The 16,324-nt window shown below is 43.3% G+C and overlaps 1 protein-coding gene and 1 non-coding gene across 4 annotated transcripts in view; one reads left to right on the plus strand and one right to left on the minus strand.

The window, feature by feature from the left end:
* PHF20 (PHD finger protein 20) overlaps window positions 1-16,324 on the minus strand; it is a 173,053-nt gene that overhangs the window by 132,178 nt on the left and 24,551 nt on the right. Inside the window, exon 1 of one of the 3 annotated variants that reach the window (XM_047853753.1) lies at window positions 12,675-12,695. The exons of the other annotated variants lie outside the window; for them this stretch is intronic. The gene's annotated coding sequence lies outside the window, so the exon portion shown is untranslated. Of the gene's footprint in view, window positions 1-12,674; window positions 12,696-16,324 lie in introns of those variants that run through there. 3 annotated transcript variants of the gene reach the window in all.
* LOC125163103 (U6 spliceosomal RNA) lies at window positions 9,911-10,014 on the plus strand. Its single transcript, XR_007151273.1, has one exon. It is a non-coding gene; the product is annotated as a U6 spliceosomal RNA (small nuclear RNA).

A 16,324-nucleotide genomic window follows, 5' to 3' on the forward strand; every position in this document is an offset into this window, starting at 1 on the left:
ATCAGGACATTAGATCTCAGCTCAGGTCATGATCTCATGGTTTGTGAGATGGAGCCCAGCACTGGACTCCACACTGACAGCTTGGAACCTGCTTGGGATTCTCTCTCTGCACATCCTCTGCTGGTGTGCACATGCACGCACACTCTCTCTCAAAGTAAAAAAATGAAAAATAACTTTAAAAAATTAAGGGGCAACTGGATGGCTCAGTCAGTTAAGCATCTTTTTTTTTTTTAATGTTCATTTATTTATTATGAGAAAGAACACACAGGAGAGGGGCAAATAAAGACAAAGAATCTTAAGAAGGCTCAATGCTCAGCACAGAGCCCTATGCAGGGCTCGATCCCATGAACCGAACCGTGAGATCATGACCTGAGCCAAAGTCAAGAGTCAGAAGTTCAACCAACTGAGCCACCCAGGCACCCCAAGCATCTAACTCTAGATCTCAATTCAGGTCTTGATCTCAGGGTCACAAGTTCAAGCCTCACATTAGGCTCCACTCAGGGTATGGAGCCTACTAAATAAATAAATAAATAAATAAATAAATAAATAAATAAATAAATAAAAAGTAATTTTTTAAATGTATTTTTTGAAAGAGAAAGAAAAAGCACACATGAGAGATGGGGGGTGGGGGGAACATGAGCAGGGGAGGAACAGAGAGAGAGAGAGAGAGAGGGAGAGAGAGAATCCCAAGCAGGCTCTGTGCTGTCAGGACAGAGCCTGACAAGGGGCTGAATCTCACGAACCATGAGATTTTGACCCAAGCTGAAATCAAGAGTCGGATGCTTAACCAACTGAGCCACCTAGGCGTCCCAAGAATTTACTTTTTTTTTTCATTGTCAACAGGGATTATCTAGTCAGTAAGATTTTAATTTGGGGTTCCTTCTTTGTTATTTCTTCATATTTCTTCATAACATTTAAATATACAAAAGTCCTTTCATTCTTAATACTGTCTTACCAGACCTTCACAACTGCCACGTGATCTAGTTAAGACTACATGTGATAGTGCTGTGGCACAGACAGAAAACCGAGGTGCAGAGCAGCCAGCAGCTTCGCAGGTCCTCCAAAGCAGGAGATACCTCTTACAACAGGTAACAAGATTTTCCCAGAGATACACCAACCACTTCTCAAAGGCTATTCCTCTAGGGGCTCCTGTGTGGCTCAATCAGTTAAGCATCCGACTCCTGATTTTAGCTCAGGTCATGATCTCACAGTTCATGAGTTTGAGCCCCACAACAGGCTCTGCACTGTCACCTTGGGATTCTCTCTCCCTCTCTCTCTGTACCTTCCCCTGCCTGTGAACATGCTCTCTATCAAAATAAAGAAACATTTAAGGAAAAAAGAAAAAAGAAAAAGGGCCTTCCTCTCTCCTTTACCAAAGTTGTTGCTATGCTTATATTCATGCCTTTAGATACAAACACAATTTGAATACAGGCAGGAAGATCAAGTAATTGGCTGCTTTCCAGATGTTATGTCAGAATTATCACACCATTACATAACAAGCAAGAATATTTAATTTTTCAGAAAGGCCAAAACCTAAGACTGGCCCGGCTGTGAGGAAACTGAACATCTGAACTATTGCCTAGGGCCCTCACCATGGCTGTATTTTTTTTTTTAATTTTTTTTTCAACGTTTTTTTATTTATTTTTGGGACAGAGAGAGACAGAGCATGAACAGGGGAGGGGCAGAGAGAGAGGGTGACACAGAATCGGAAACAGGCTCCAGGCTCCGAGCCATCAGCCCAGAGCCCGACACGGGGCTCGAACCCACGGACCGCGAGATCGTGACCTGGCTGAAGTCGGACGCTTAACCGACTGCGCCACCCAGGCGCCCCAACCATGGCTGTATTTTTACACCACAATCTGCAAGCAAGGAACATGCTGTAAAACTGCTTATACACTTGGACTCAGTAACCTTAATGTGAAGAATACAGCCCAGGATAAAAATAAATCATTTGTGAAAATGAAAAAAAAAAAAATAGCTCTTTAGATAAAACTCTGGGGAAAGTAGATTTAGTTCACATGTTTAAGGGGCACCTGGGTGGCTCAATCAGTTGAGCGTCCGACTTTGGCTCAGGTCATGATCTCATGGTCCATGAGTTCGAGTGCCACATTGGGCTCTGTGCTAACAGCTCCGAGCCTGGAGCTGCTTTAGATTCTGTGTCTCCCTATCTCTTTGCCTCTCCCCTGCTCATGCTCTGTCTCTCTTTCTCTCTCTCTCTCTCTCTCTCTCTCTCTCTCTCTCTCTCTCTCAAAAATAAAAAAATAATCAACGTTAAAATCAAATCAACATTAAAAAACAATTTAAAAACAAGAGGTGGGGGAAGGGGCAGTGAGAGAGGGAGATCGAATCCCAAGCAAGCTCCACGCTGGCAGCATGGAGCCCAACATGGGGCTCGAACTCATGAACTATGAGATCATGACCTGAGCTGAAACCATCGGGAGCTTAACCAACTGAGCCACCTAGATGCCCCTAAAAACAAGAGTATGTTTAAATAAAACCTAATGTAGGAGCGCCCAGGTGGCTCAGTCAGTTAAGCGTCGACTTTGGCTCAGGTCATGATCTCACAGCTGCTGAGTTCAAGCACCACGTGGGGCTCTGTGCTGAAAGCTCAGAACCCGGAGCCTGCTTCAGATTCAGTCTCAGTCGGTCTCTGCCCCTCCCCCACTCATGTCTCTCTCTCAAATATAAATAAACATTAAAAAATTTTTTTAAATAAACCTAATGTAGTAGGACTACACTATAACCTCCATTAGGGAAAGGAAAGACTAATGCTCACAGATGCCAAATAAATGAATTAAAAAATAAAATGATGGTGATGTGAGCTAACCTTACAAAAGAATAGAAAATACCCTTAGGCAGACTGACAAGACCTACTTGAAAAACATTTATAATAACAATAGCTAATTAACTCTACATATATTAACTCATGTAATCTTTAAAACAATTGCAGAGGTAGGTGGCATTAATTCTCATTGTAAAGATGAGAAAACAGGAACAAAGTTAGGGATATCCTAGGACACCCATTTGGTAAGAGGCTGAGCCAGGATTTGAACCTTAGACCCTGCAGCTCCAGATTCTTAACCACCACATATGCTTACTTATGAGCTACATCTTTGAGTTCTCTTCACTCATCAAATGAGGTTTAATAATGGCCTCTGTCTTGGGTGCTATAAGGATTGAGAAAAGATCTGCAAAGTCCTTACTTGTCTAACTCAAAGTAGGTACTCAAAAAATGGCAGCAGAATTTTCCAAACTTAGAATACATTTACAGTTAATGTTGTACTGACAAAAGCTCTGGGTTTCATTTTGGGAGAGGTGAAAGAGTACTGCAGCCATGGTAAACGGAGGTCATGCCCTCAGCAACCCCATTATGCTCAAGAAGGAACCAAGGACTTAAAGTAATAAAGAATTAAAGTGATAGATGGGTATGGAACAAGACCTTTCAACAAGTCAGCTGAGATATAGGGGAAAATAAACCCTGGGACACTCAAGGGAAGAATGTCAATCACCAGAAACTATAGAACAAGCTTTGTGATAACCCAACAGTGCTTACCACCAGGCTTGCATTCAACCTCCATTTAGTGGTGATGGTGCCTCTGAAACTTAATTCAACCCCCTTTCAATGAAGGGACACTTCAAGTGAAAGACCAGCTTAAATCTTCATGCCTCCTTCACTCAATAAATATTTACTGAATGCCTATGTGCCAGGTTCTGGAGATAGATACTGTTCTCTAATGGAGAAGGCAGGCAATAAACAAGTTACACAAAGAAAATAACTTCTGTCAGGATAAGCACTGGGGGGAAAAACCCAACAAAATAATGTGAACCAGTGACATGGGAGGACCACTTTAGATAAGTGTTACAAAGTACTCTGAGAAGCTGAGGTCTTAGCAGAGTTCTAAATGACCAGGAGACAACCATGAGAAGATCCAAGGGAAAATTTTCAGCAAAGGGAAGTCCTAGAGGCAAGGTGCCTCGGGTGGGAATGAGCTCCCCTCTCCTTCACATCCCTAGGAGGTGGAAACTGACTACCCTGCAGCCCACCGTGCTGTCCCATAAAAGCATAAACAGTATCAGCAGGTCCAGTGACATGGCAATCTCACAGGAGGAAGTTTCCAAGGGGACTCTGCCAAAGTTCTATCTTGGAGGACAGTCAGGAGTGCTTAAGGATGGGAGCACAGTCAGGTTTCAGACTCACGTTCTGACCAATCCTGGCTCCACTTATTGTTGGCTGAGTTAAGATGAGAAAAATCACTGAATCTCTCTCTACTTGCCCATCTACAAAATGGAATTGATAACCCAACCCCTACCTCCTGGGGTTGTTGTGAGAAATAAGTGAGTTAATAGATGTCTAATACTGAGCACAGTAAACACTAAATATCCAGTACTAGCGATATAATGGTTGTGTAATAGTAGTACTAGCAAAAAGGACATCAGACACAAAGGATTACAGTCAATATTATCATGGAATATTAACAAAAAATATCCAATATACTAAGGAACGTAAGAAGTATGTCTTTAGCCTGGGGAAATGACAAGTTGGTTGAAGTAGGGGCAAGGGCCCCTCTACCACTACCCTCATTTCCTCAAGGACACAGAAGGAAGACTGAGTCTAAAGTAAAGACCAGTTCCATTCCTCAGGCCCTTCCCCAGGTCACACTGTTAAGAGCTGAATTAACCTCTTTTATTTGAAGGAGGAAGGAAGGAAGCAAAGGACAGGGGGGAAATCAGGAAAGGTGGAAGGGAAAAAAAGAAATAAGCCAAAAATTCTCTACCCTCTTTACAGATACTAGAAATGCTTTCTCCAAAAGCCAAGCTTTTCCTTCCACAATTAAAATTCAGAGAGCAAACACAAGTTGAGTTTACTCATTCCAAATTACTGAGAATGAGCTGGTCAAATCAGCGGATCTTCCCAGAAGCAGTGTAAAGAGCCTCACGCCCAGGACTGGCTCCAGAATATATTTGTTCAATGACCTTTGGCACCTTACTCAACCTCACTGAACTAACCATCCTACCTTCACAAGTTCCCTCTTTTTTCATCACAGTTTAAGGATGGAGACTGGCCAACATGCCAAGCTAGAAACGGAGGCATTACCCTTGCCTCCAACTCACAGTCACCACTTTGTAACACCTACTTCTAAGTCTCTTCCAATTCTGGCCCCCACCAGTTCTAATCCAATTATTACAACAGCTTTCAGTGGAGCTCAAAGCCCCTAGCCACAACCTTCCCAGATCCAAATCAATATTGTCTTATAAACTGACATCTTCCGACTGCCTATTTTATTACAGACCCTCTTCTATGTGCTGTGTATAACCATCATTCCATTTAGTGTCTTTTAGGTTTATAATGATGATGATGATGATGATGATGATTCTCGGTTTTTATTTTTTTTAATTTTTATTTATTTTTGAAAGAGACAGAAGGTGAGAGGTGAGGGGTATAGAAAGAGGGAGACACAAAATCTGAAGCAGGCTCCAGGCTCTGAGCTGTCAGCACAGAGACCAATGCAGGGTTTTTGAACTCAAAGACCACGAAATCATGACCTAAACCAAAGTCAGATACTCACCCGACTGGGCCACCCAGGTGCCCCAATTCTCATTTTTTAAATAAAAAAACTAAACTGTTGGGGCATCTGGGTGACTCAATCAGTTGAGCATCTGACTCCCAATCTCGGCTCAAGCCATGACCTCACAGTTCATGGGTTTGAACCGCACTAACAGTGCAAACAGCGTGAAGCCTGTTTGGGAGTCTCTCTCTGCCCCTCCCCCACACACAGGTTCACACTCTCCCTCCCTCAAAATATATAAACTTTTTTTAAAAAAGGCTTTAAAAAACACAGGAAAGTAGGCTGAGACTCTTGATCTTGGGGTTGTGAATTCAAGTCCCATGTGGCGTGTAGAGATTACTTAAATAAAACTTTTTAAAATTTTTCTTAGGGCACCTAGGTGGCAATCAGTTAAGGATCCAACTCTTTATTTCGGCTCAGGTTACGATCTCACAATTCGTGAGTTTGAACCTCAAGCAGGGCACCATGTTGCCAGTGCAGAGCTGGCTTGGACTTCTCTTCTCTCTGCCCCTCCCCTGCTCATGCTTTCGTGTGCTCTCTCTCTCTCTCTCTCTCAAAATAAGTAAACTTTTAAAAATAAATAAATAAAATACTGTTTTTCCATAGGAAAGTAGGCAAGCTTAACAGAGGGGCAGTAGCACACAATGGCTAGATGTCAGAATTCTTGGGAGTGGGACAGCCTGGGTTTTGATCCCAGCTCCAACATTTTCCAGATAACTTGCACAAGTTTTCTCTCTGAGCATCCGGCTCCTCATCTGTAAAATAGGAACAGTACAGTACCAACTTCATGCCTTCATACGGGTGCTGGGAAGAGAGAAATTACTTAGCACACAGCCTGGCTCTCAAAGTACTGCTCCTGCAGCCACACAGCCAGACTCCTTGTAGTTCCAACCTCCAGGACCTTTGCTCAAACAAGCTGATTCCTCTGCCCAGTCCTTCCACACCTCCTTGAAGGGCTTGTTGGGCCACCAGCCCACTCTGGTATTCTCCCACGGCAGTCTGGCCCACTCTCTGGGCCACAGCACTCAACATGCTACACTGAAACTGCAGGTCTCTGAATGATCTCTCACAAGGCCCTAAACACCCTCATTGGAACCCTCAGCATTCAACAAGCAGTGTCCTTATGTGGTGGTCAGGTGCTTGTTAAATGTCAACTTCCTCACTGACACAATAGTATCAAAAACAAGAAAAAAGACAAGTATCATTCCCCTAGACGGAGGTAGGGATTCAAGACAGCCATCACTCGGAGGCTCCACGGGCAAACGTAGGAACCATTACCACTCTTTAGGGGCAGGGAGAGGAAGGCAAGGCACAGGGAATGAGGCACCTGAAGACAAGACTACAATTTTGCTCCCTGGGCCTAAGAAAAGTTATATTCAGTGACAGGAAGCTCCAGTCTATCTATAAATGTTGGTAACTGTGGAGTGGGTTAGTGTGGCTTCCTTTCAGATAAGGGAGTCTTTAAAAACATACCCAACTAAGCTGTTCTTACATAACTCCTTAATTGAGGTATCACTATATCATAAAACTTTGTTTTAATTTTTTTAATGTTTTTATTTTTGAGAGAGAGACAAAGACAGAGCATGAGTTGGGGAGAAGCAGAGAGACAGGGGAACACAAAATCCAAAGCAGGCTCCAAGCTCCAAGCTGTCAGCACAGAGCCTGATGCGGGGCTCAAACTCGTGAACCAGGAGATCATAACATGAGCAAAAGTTGGACGCTTAAACGGCTAAGCCACTCAGGTACCCCAAGCAAACAATGTAGATATGGAGCCATTACTCCATGGGGGATACAAAGACATTTTCCTGAATTACAACTGTTTGGCTGCGTATGGGGTTTTAAAGACAAACACATCATTGGAGCACCTGGGTGGCTCAGCCGGCTAAGTGTCAGTCTTCAGCTCAGTTCATGATCTCAAGCCCCACATCAGGCTCTGTGCTGTCAGCTCAGAGCCTGGAGCCTGCTTCAGGTTCTGTGTCTCCCTCTCTCCCTGCCCCTCCCCTGCTCATGCTGTCTGTCTCTCTTTCTCAAAAATAAATAAACATTAAAAAAAAAAAATTTAAAGACAAACACATTATTGAACGGTCAACTAATTAACCTTATTCTTTAAATATTAACTTATATTCATGGAATATATAAACATATATACAATGTTTTTAAAAAAAATTTTTAAGCAAGCTCCACACCCAATATGGGGTTCAAACTCACAACCCTGAGATCAAGAGTCACATGCTCTACCAAATGAGCTAGCCAGGTGCCCCGTGGCCTTCATTAATAGCAGGAAATGGCTAACATTTACTTCACAGGCTAAATCCTTGATAAATATCTTATTCTCAACAATGCAGATTATTTGGCAGTATTATCCCATTTTACAGAAGAATAGGAGAATTAGAGCAAATAACTTGCCCATGGTCACCTAGCCAGGCAAAAGAGCTGGGCTTTGAGAGCCAGGACCTCCTCTAAGCCACCTATACTTATACTACTTCTAAAAGTAAGACCTTTGGTGGGGCACCTGGGTAGCTCAGTCAGTTAAGCATCCAACTCCTGATTTCAACTCAGGTCATGATCTCACAGTTCATGAGCTCAAGCCCCATGTTGGACTCTGTCCTGACAGCAGAGAGCTTGCTTAGGATTCTCTCTCTCCCTCTCTCTGCCCCTACCCCACTCGTGCACACACGTGTGTGTATGTGCTTGCACTCTCTCTCAAAATAAATAAACTTAAAATAGTAATAATAGTGGGGCACCTGGGTGGCTCAGTCGGTTGAGCGACAGACTTCAGCTCAGGTCATTATCTCATGGTTCGTGGGTTTGAGCCCCGCATAGGGGTCTGTGCTGAAAGCTCAGGGCCTGGAGCCTGCTTCAGATTCTGTGTCTCCCTCTCTCTGCCCCTCCCCTGCTCATGCTCTGTCTCTCTCAAAAAAAAAATAAATAAATAAACATTTAAAAAAATTAATAATAATAATAATAGTAAGGCCTTTGGAAATAAAAATGAGGCCTTGGGATATCTGCATACTAATGATAGTAAGGGATTACTATTAAGATGTTTTGTGTAAAAATGAAAAAAAAATTAAGTATCTTTCCCTCTTATAGATACTACTGATATAGTTACAGATAAAATACAACTAACAAACATGAAGAGATTTTAAAAATAATTTGTGAGAAATAAAACAGAATAACAATAACATACACTCAACTCTTCACAGTTTACCAAGTTTTGATAACCCTATACATTAGGTTTTCTTACTCCCATTTTTAAAGATTAGAGAATGGAAGGAAAGGGTAACATTTACTGATACCTCCAATGATCAATGTGAGGCAGTTATGATGATACTTGAGTAAGGAAACAGAGGTCCAGGGAGGTTAAGTAACTACTTATGCTGGAAGTCTGCCTCCACTGCCCATGCCATGGTGAGAAACCCAAGAGGTTTAAGCCACATGCCCAAGTTATGTGTAGTCCCAAGATAATGGCAGGTGATAGAACTCAAACTCAGGCATTTTGCCTCCAAATCCTGGTCCTTCCCACCACATCCCATACAGCCATACAGATAGGTGTCTCTTTAACTATCTTGCCTTTCTGAATTACAGAGGTACAATTCTTATATAGATCACAACACAACCAATGTCCTACTCATCCAAGCACATTGGGGGCACCAGGGTGACTCAGTCGGTTGAGCAGCCAACTCTTAATCTCAGTTCAGGTCTTGATCTCAGGGTCGTGAGCTCAAGCCCCATGTTGGGCTCCACGATGGGCATGGAGACTACTTTAAAAAAAAAAAAAAAAAAAAGACAGGGGCGCCTGGGTGGCTCAGTTGGTTAAGCGTCCAACTTCAGCTCAGGTCACAATCTCGCGGTCCGCGAGTTCGAGCCCCGCGTCGGGCTCTGGGCTGATGGCTCAGAGCCTGGAGCCTGCTTCCGATTCTGTGTCTCCCTCTCTCTCTCTGCCCCTCCCCCATTCATGCTCTGTCTCTCTCGGTCTCAAAAATAAATAAACGTTAAAAAAATTTTTTTTCTTTAAATAAAAAATAAAAATAAAAAATAAAAAAAAAAGACATTGGACAGCATTCACCACTCCATGGGACCAAGGGACAATCAAACAGCACAACTCAGCCATGCCCAGGAGCCTCAAGAAAGGGAAAAAGGCAGCCTGAGCTAGAAGAGTTTGGCTTCTACAACTGAGGCATGTTTGCATGGTCAGGAACAAAATCTGGGATGAAATGGCAAGGCCACCTCTTCTCTCAGTAGTACTTCAGTTCTGGGTTCCAGACTCACACCTGTTTGATATTATAATTAAAGTTTAATCAAACCTCTGGGTAGAAAAGTAAGGCATTTAAATAAGGATGTAAGAGCACTGGGATCATGCTTATACACAAAAATTGGAACAATACAGAGATTAGCATGGCCCCTGTGCAAGGATGACACTCAAATTTGTGAACTGTTCCATATTTAAAAAAAAAAAAAAAAAAGAGCACTAGGATTGCAGGCAAAGAAACTTGGACTCCATTAGCCAAATGACCTTGGACAAGTTATTTAATCTCAGTTTCCACATCTACTAGGTGAGGATAATAGATAAATTGTAAAGATTCAATAAGCTCCAACAGAGTGCTCAAAAAAACACTGACTATGTTTATTATTGTTGTAAAATATCCTTATTTCCAAGCCAGGTTTCCACAATCTAGAAATCCCAACATCTGTCCACCTGTAGAAGCAACAAAGGTATGTCAATCCACCCTGCTGTGCACTTTTTCCATGTGGGAAAGAGACCTTTAAAAAATCAGGTCTCTATTGGGGCACCTGGGTGGCTCAGTCAGGTGAGTGTCCAACTTCAGCTCAGGCCATGATCTCGCAGTTCACGAGTTCGAGCCCTGCATCGGGCTCTGTTCTGACAGCTCAGAGCCTGGAGCCTACTTCAGATTCTGTGTCTCCCTCTCCCTCTGCCCCTCCCCTGCTCGTGCTCTGTCCTTCTCTGTCTCTTAAAAAATAAAGTAAAACGTTAAAAAAAATTTTTTTAAAAATCAGGTCTCTACTAAGACGAAAAGAGCTTGAAATTGTCACCTTAGATGCCTGGGAGTCAGCCTTTAAAATCCTAGAATTATGTTCCTGACATGGGACAAGTTCTCATCAAATCAAATCTTTTCTTTTTTTTTTTAAGTTTATTTATTTTGACACATAGTGTGAGCAAGGAAGGGGCAGAGAGAGAGAGAAAGAGAGAAAATCCCAAGCAGGCTCCGCATTGCCAGCACACAGCCCAACTTAGGGCTCAAAACCATAAGCCTCAAGATCATGACCAAAGCCAAAACCGAGAGTCAGACGCTTAACTGAGCCACCCAGGCGCCCTCATTTTTTTCTTTTTTAATGTAAGGTCTATGCCTAGTGTGGGGCTAGAACTCACGACCCCGAGGTTAAGAGTCACATGCTCTACAAACTGAGCCAGCCAGGCACCCACAAACCATCATTTTAAATCCTTCCCCAAAGTCCATGGATCCACCACCTCCCTTTCATACAAACTGCTCAGTGACTCACACCAGGCTCCTAAAATTTTATGGGATTTCTGCAAGCTTGTTACTTCCATTATTTGGTCAAAGAAAGCAAAGAACAGCTGGATACCTAGCCTAAGACCTAGCAAAGCTGTCACAGCATTATAAATTGGGGTTTCAATTTTCAGTAGGTTACCCTAAGTTAAGGTTAGTCAGTTAACAACCTACAAGGGGCAATTGCTGAGAGAGATGAATAAAACAGGAACATCCTCCCTTTCTCTGAGCTTACAATCCAACCAAGAAGCCTCTAACTAAGCACACATTTTGGTTAAAGAATGTTTATCACGAAAACTGTAAACTTCCCCCCAGTAGCTCCTAAAAAGGAATGGAGACTGGGGAGTTAGAGACAACCTTGAGCCCTGATTTCTAGGCAGTGTCAGCAACTGCCTTTGAAGATAATCAGGTGTTCTCAAAGAACTATTAGTTTTACTCACTGATGAAATTATTTGAAATCTAGATTACTTGTCATCCCCCTTAGCAAACTCTTGTCTGAGGTTTTATGGCTGAGTGTGTCATTAAGAAGAAAAGCACTTAGAAGTCATTTTTAAATAGTGTTTGGACTCAGGATACACTTTCAAATTACAGACAGGGAGTCTGAGCACCTTTCAAGTCCTGGAAGAAGTACCAGGTAGCTGATTCCCCACTGATATGCAAGACCTTTGGGAGAAGAGGACTAAAAGCATTACATCTCACTTTCCTCATACTCCAGCCAAAAGCAAACTGCCTGCTTCCCTTTTAAATTTCATTCTGCCTAGCCTGCTAATTGAAAGCAAAAAAGAAAGTTGGGGTGGGGAGGAGAAGAAAACACTTTTTAAATATATACCAGATAAGAGATACAAACATGGTTGTATGTAAACTACAAGACTCCCTCTTAGTGATTCAGGGACGTACCTAACGTTGAATGAACACTGAAGAACACTGAGAAGGTTAGGCAATTTTGAATGAAGTAAAGCATAGAACTGGCAGAGGACATGGAGGCAGAAGTATGCTGAAGTTGGGTGTGAGGACAAGCTGGCTGCCTAGGCTAGAAAAGAGGCAGTGGCAGGAGTGACTCGAACGAGGGAATGATTGGCAGCCTGCCCAACAGAGCACGTGAAGGAAATCAGATCTAACAACATGCTCCCACAGACACTGGGTTTCTAAGCAAGGTACTAACAAAGACTCAGAGCAGGGTAAACCTTGGAGATAATCAGCCCCTCATTTTGCAAACGGGGAAAATGAGGCCCACTAGCATTAAGTGACTTGCCTCGGGTCTCACAGTGAGTGGAAGAGCTGGGACTAGAGCCAAATCCAGATCAAATCCGTTACTGAAGAGGATCTGACATTCATGTGAGGGATGAGAGGGAGGGGGAGGCACAGGACACAAAACAGTCTAGTCATTCAGGTTTGTCCTGATTAGGGCCCAGAACAGGATCATGCTGGAAAAGGCCATGACAGATGACAGCCAGGGAAATAGGTACAGATGACTTAAGACATTTAGGGAGGAAAAACCCACTAAAACTCATAAATAGAGATGTTGGTACAAAAACAGAGAGAGCATCCCAAGCATAGAATCCCCATCAAAGAATGTCACCTTTCCACCAGCATTCCCCTTTGTGAAGTTCTCATACAGAGATAAGCCAGGAGCTTCTCTCCAAGGTCCAGGCACCTGCCTTTCCCAGGCCAATTTCCAGAACCTAGAAAACCAAGAAGGACTCCTTGGAAATTCCAACACCTATCAGCCTGATAACCTGGGGTATCTCAGACTTCCTTCCAACCCATAGTAGGATGACAAGTGAGGAATTAGAGACACAAGATGGCTAACTACTATATCAGCTCTGAAGTATTTATTTACTAGAAGACTTCATGTCAAGAATGATGTTGACAACTAGAGCACCTGGCTGGCTCAGTCAGTAGAGCACTCACCCCTTGATCTCAGGGTTGTATATTTGAGCCTCACGTTGGGCACAAAGTTTACTTTAAAAAAAAAAAAAAAAAATTAGAGGTGGCTGGGTGGCTCAGTTGGCTAATTGTCCAACTCTTGATTTTGGCTCAAGTCACAATCTCACGGTTCTCAAGATTGAGCCCCACAGACAGTGCAGAGCCTACTTGGGATTCTGTGTCTACCCCTCTCTCTGCCCCTCCCCTGGTCATTCTCTCTCTCTCAAAATAAATAAATAAACTTAAAAAAAAAAAGAATTATGTTCACAATTAAGCAACAAATATTTAAGCATTTAAATTTGACAAAATACATAGAAATTCAAACTCCCAAAGAAATTTTAACCATGGTTTTAAAAGCTAAATGCTAGAATAACTGTAATTAAGTATAACTCCCTAGTCTTCAGAAGGGGACCATGGCCTTGTACAAACTTGAAGGGATGTGTCTGGATAAAGAGAAAGTGGAAAATAATACCCCAGCAAAAGGCTAACCACCATCTTTTTGTTCCCAGAGATATCCATGGCTTTGTGTATAGAACCCCACTACTCCAAGTGTAGTTCAGTAACATTAGCATCACCTGGGAATTAGAAATGCAGATACTAAGGTCCCACCCTAACCTACTAGATAAAAATAAGCATGTTAGTAAGACCCTCCCCCATAGACAATGTATGTGCACGTTCAAGTTTGAGAAGCACTGACGCAGAATACTTTAAAAATGCACCGTATATAGCAGTACCAAACAAAGTACCAAACAGGCATATAAAGAGACAAAATACCTGCTCACTTTCTGTAATCATATTTTACTGGGTACTGCTGAGACAGACCTCCAATGTTTTTTAATCAATTTGGTACTTACTAACAACCATATGATCTAAATGTGGCATACATTTCACTTCCTAAAATAAAACACCTTAGCTCTAGGGCCTTCATGAACATGAAATATGAAACAGCTTAGTTGTTCTGAAATACAATAATGGTTAATTTTATTCAAGTTCCAACATCGAGTTCAGAGCACTTCTCCACAAGCCCCATTAATTCCACAGGTTCCTGGGAGTATCATTAAATCCCCCAGCATCCCTAAGAAGCAGGTGCTTGGCAAACATCCAATCTCCAAATGAGATTCAGAAGGACCTGGTCCTGAAAATGCAGTACCTTCATTGCCTGACAGTGTAGCTTCTCAGGCCCAAACTCTCTCCCCCACTGAGGCCTCATACAGCTGCACACTCAAGTACTTCCCAAAAGGGAAAAAGGTCAGATGTATCATTATCCCATAAGCACTTGAGATTCCAGCTGTGGAGAAATTAATCCGGTTAGGGGTGCAGGCAGAGAAGCCCTGAATAAGATCCGGAAAGGCAGAGGGTAATACAAAAGAAAAGAACCTACTGAGAGGCTTTTAAGAGACAAGAGGTCCCAGATACTTAGAGATTTTAAGGTGGGGACTGGGAACAAGGCTTGGCAGACATGTGAGAAAATGATGGGGGGAGATAAGTATCCATCCCCCACCTGCACCTCAGAGACAAGAACAAAAAGAGTGACGAAGAGATTCCTCCAAATGACCTCTTTTCTTGATAAAAGGAAGGAAGAAAGCCAAAGTAGGGAGGAAGCTTAATGAGCTGGAAGCAAGACTAGAAGAATCTCTTCAGATTTTTTTCCCAATACTGGGGAAAAAAGCAAAGAAGAAAACAGTACCCATCTAACCAGAATCTTACAGGAAGCAAACTACCCAGATAATAAAGAGTCCTGTGAACAACCAAAGAAATGCGAAGGGATTCCTTTCCAGTTTAAACCCATGCTGGGGGGTAAGGCAGTCCTGGACCTGAGGCCACACCTCCCATATGAGTAGAAAAGGGAAAACCTCTAAAGACACCAGTAAGCAGAGCGGCGTCCAAAGAGAGTTAGGATTCAGAAAAATGCAGAAAATGGGATAAGGCGAACCAAGACAGAAGAGTTTCTGTTAGTAGAAAACAGAAAGATAAAAGATAAAGTAGACACACATGCAGGCACCCTTTAGGAGGGGGAATCTTCCCCTTAGGGGAGGGGAATTCAGGAGGTGTGACTATAGGAAGTGTGCTCAGAAAAAAGGCCACAGAAGCAGAGAAAGTGCTGTGCTGAAGAAAGATACGCATTCACCAAAGGAAGAGGAAATGGGTGCCCTGACCAACAGGGAGAGCACCTAAAAGGGAAATGGGGTTCCAAAAAGGAAAGGAAACTGAGGAATGAGAATGTCTTGGATAGCAGAAAAGCTAAAAAGAACAGGAGGCATGCTCAAGAACCAAGGATCATGGCCGGGAAATGAGAGGACAGAAAAAATGTGTGCCCTCTGAGATTTAATAAGCATCAGGAAGGTGGCTGCACCCTGAGAACTGTGTAACCAAAAAAGGTGGACTCTGTACATCTTGAAGGCACAGGAAATAAATACACTTTCAGAATGAAAACCAATCTCTCCAGGAAATAAGGTAGTTCAATTTGAGGAACTCATGAAAATGGGTGCAACCCCAAGAATACAGTGACTAGAAAAAGCAGTGAATTCCTTTATTTGTGCAACTGCAAATATCTATCTTTAAACTTCAGGATTTGGATCGCAGACTCTGGAAATGAGGTGCACCCCCCACTTTTGAAGGGCTGGGGAAATGAAGTGGCCCCCAAATTTAAGAAATCTTGGAAAGCATATTGCAAGATCTGGGGCCTGGAGAACGGGATTCTTCCTTGGATTTATGGGAATATAGATATCCCCAAAACGTTGGTTATTGGACCCCAGATCTGAGACTCAATCATGGGGCAAACCCCAAAATTTGAAATGGAGTGCGTATTCAGAATTGAGGCTCGGAAAAGGGAGTGTCCTCCCAGTTTGGGGGTGGGTGCTTGGGAAATGGGGTACATCCTCAGTTTGAGGGGCTTTGGAAATTAAGATAAAACCCCAGGGCTGGAGTTTAAGAAAGGGGGTGCACCACATTTTCTAAACTATAGAGAAAGGGGACACTCCCATAGTCAGGGGCTTGAGAAAGGGGTGTGCTCCCCAGAATAGGATAAAAGAGTCAATAAAAGAAAACGCGTTCCCAAAGCACAAGGCAACAGCAGAGGCTGGTGGTGGAGCTCTCGGGGGCCACAACAGCACAGGTTCTAGCCCTAGCCCTTACCCCCCACCCCCAACACGGCCCGCTCCGCGCCCCAAGCCCGCACCCCGCGGCCCAGCCCCCTCGGGCGGCGCTGATTGGCCGCGGCCGCCGTCATTCCCTAGGGCAGCCCTGGGGATTGGGCGCCGCTCGCACGCCCGCCACGCTCTCAACAGCGGTCCCGGGGCCTCC

This window comes from Prionailurus viverrinus, chromosome A3 (assembly GCF_022837055.1).
Source record: "Prionailurus viverrinus isolate Anna chromosome A3, UM_Priviv_1.0, whole genome shotgun sequence".
Lineage (NCBI taxonomy): Eukaryota > Metazoa > Chordata > Mammalia > Carnivora > Felidae > Prionailurus > Prionailurus viverrinus.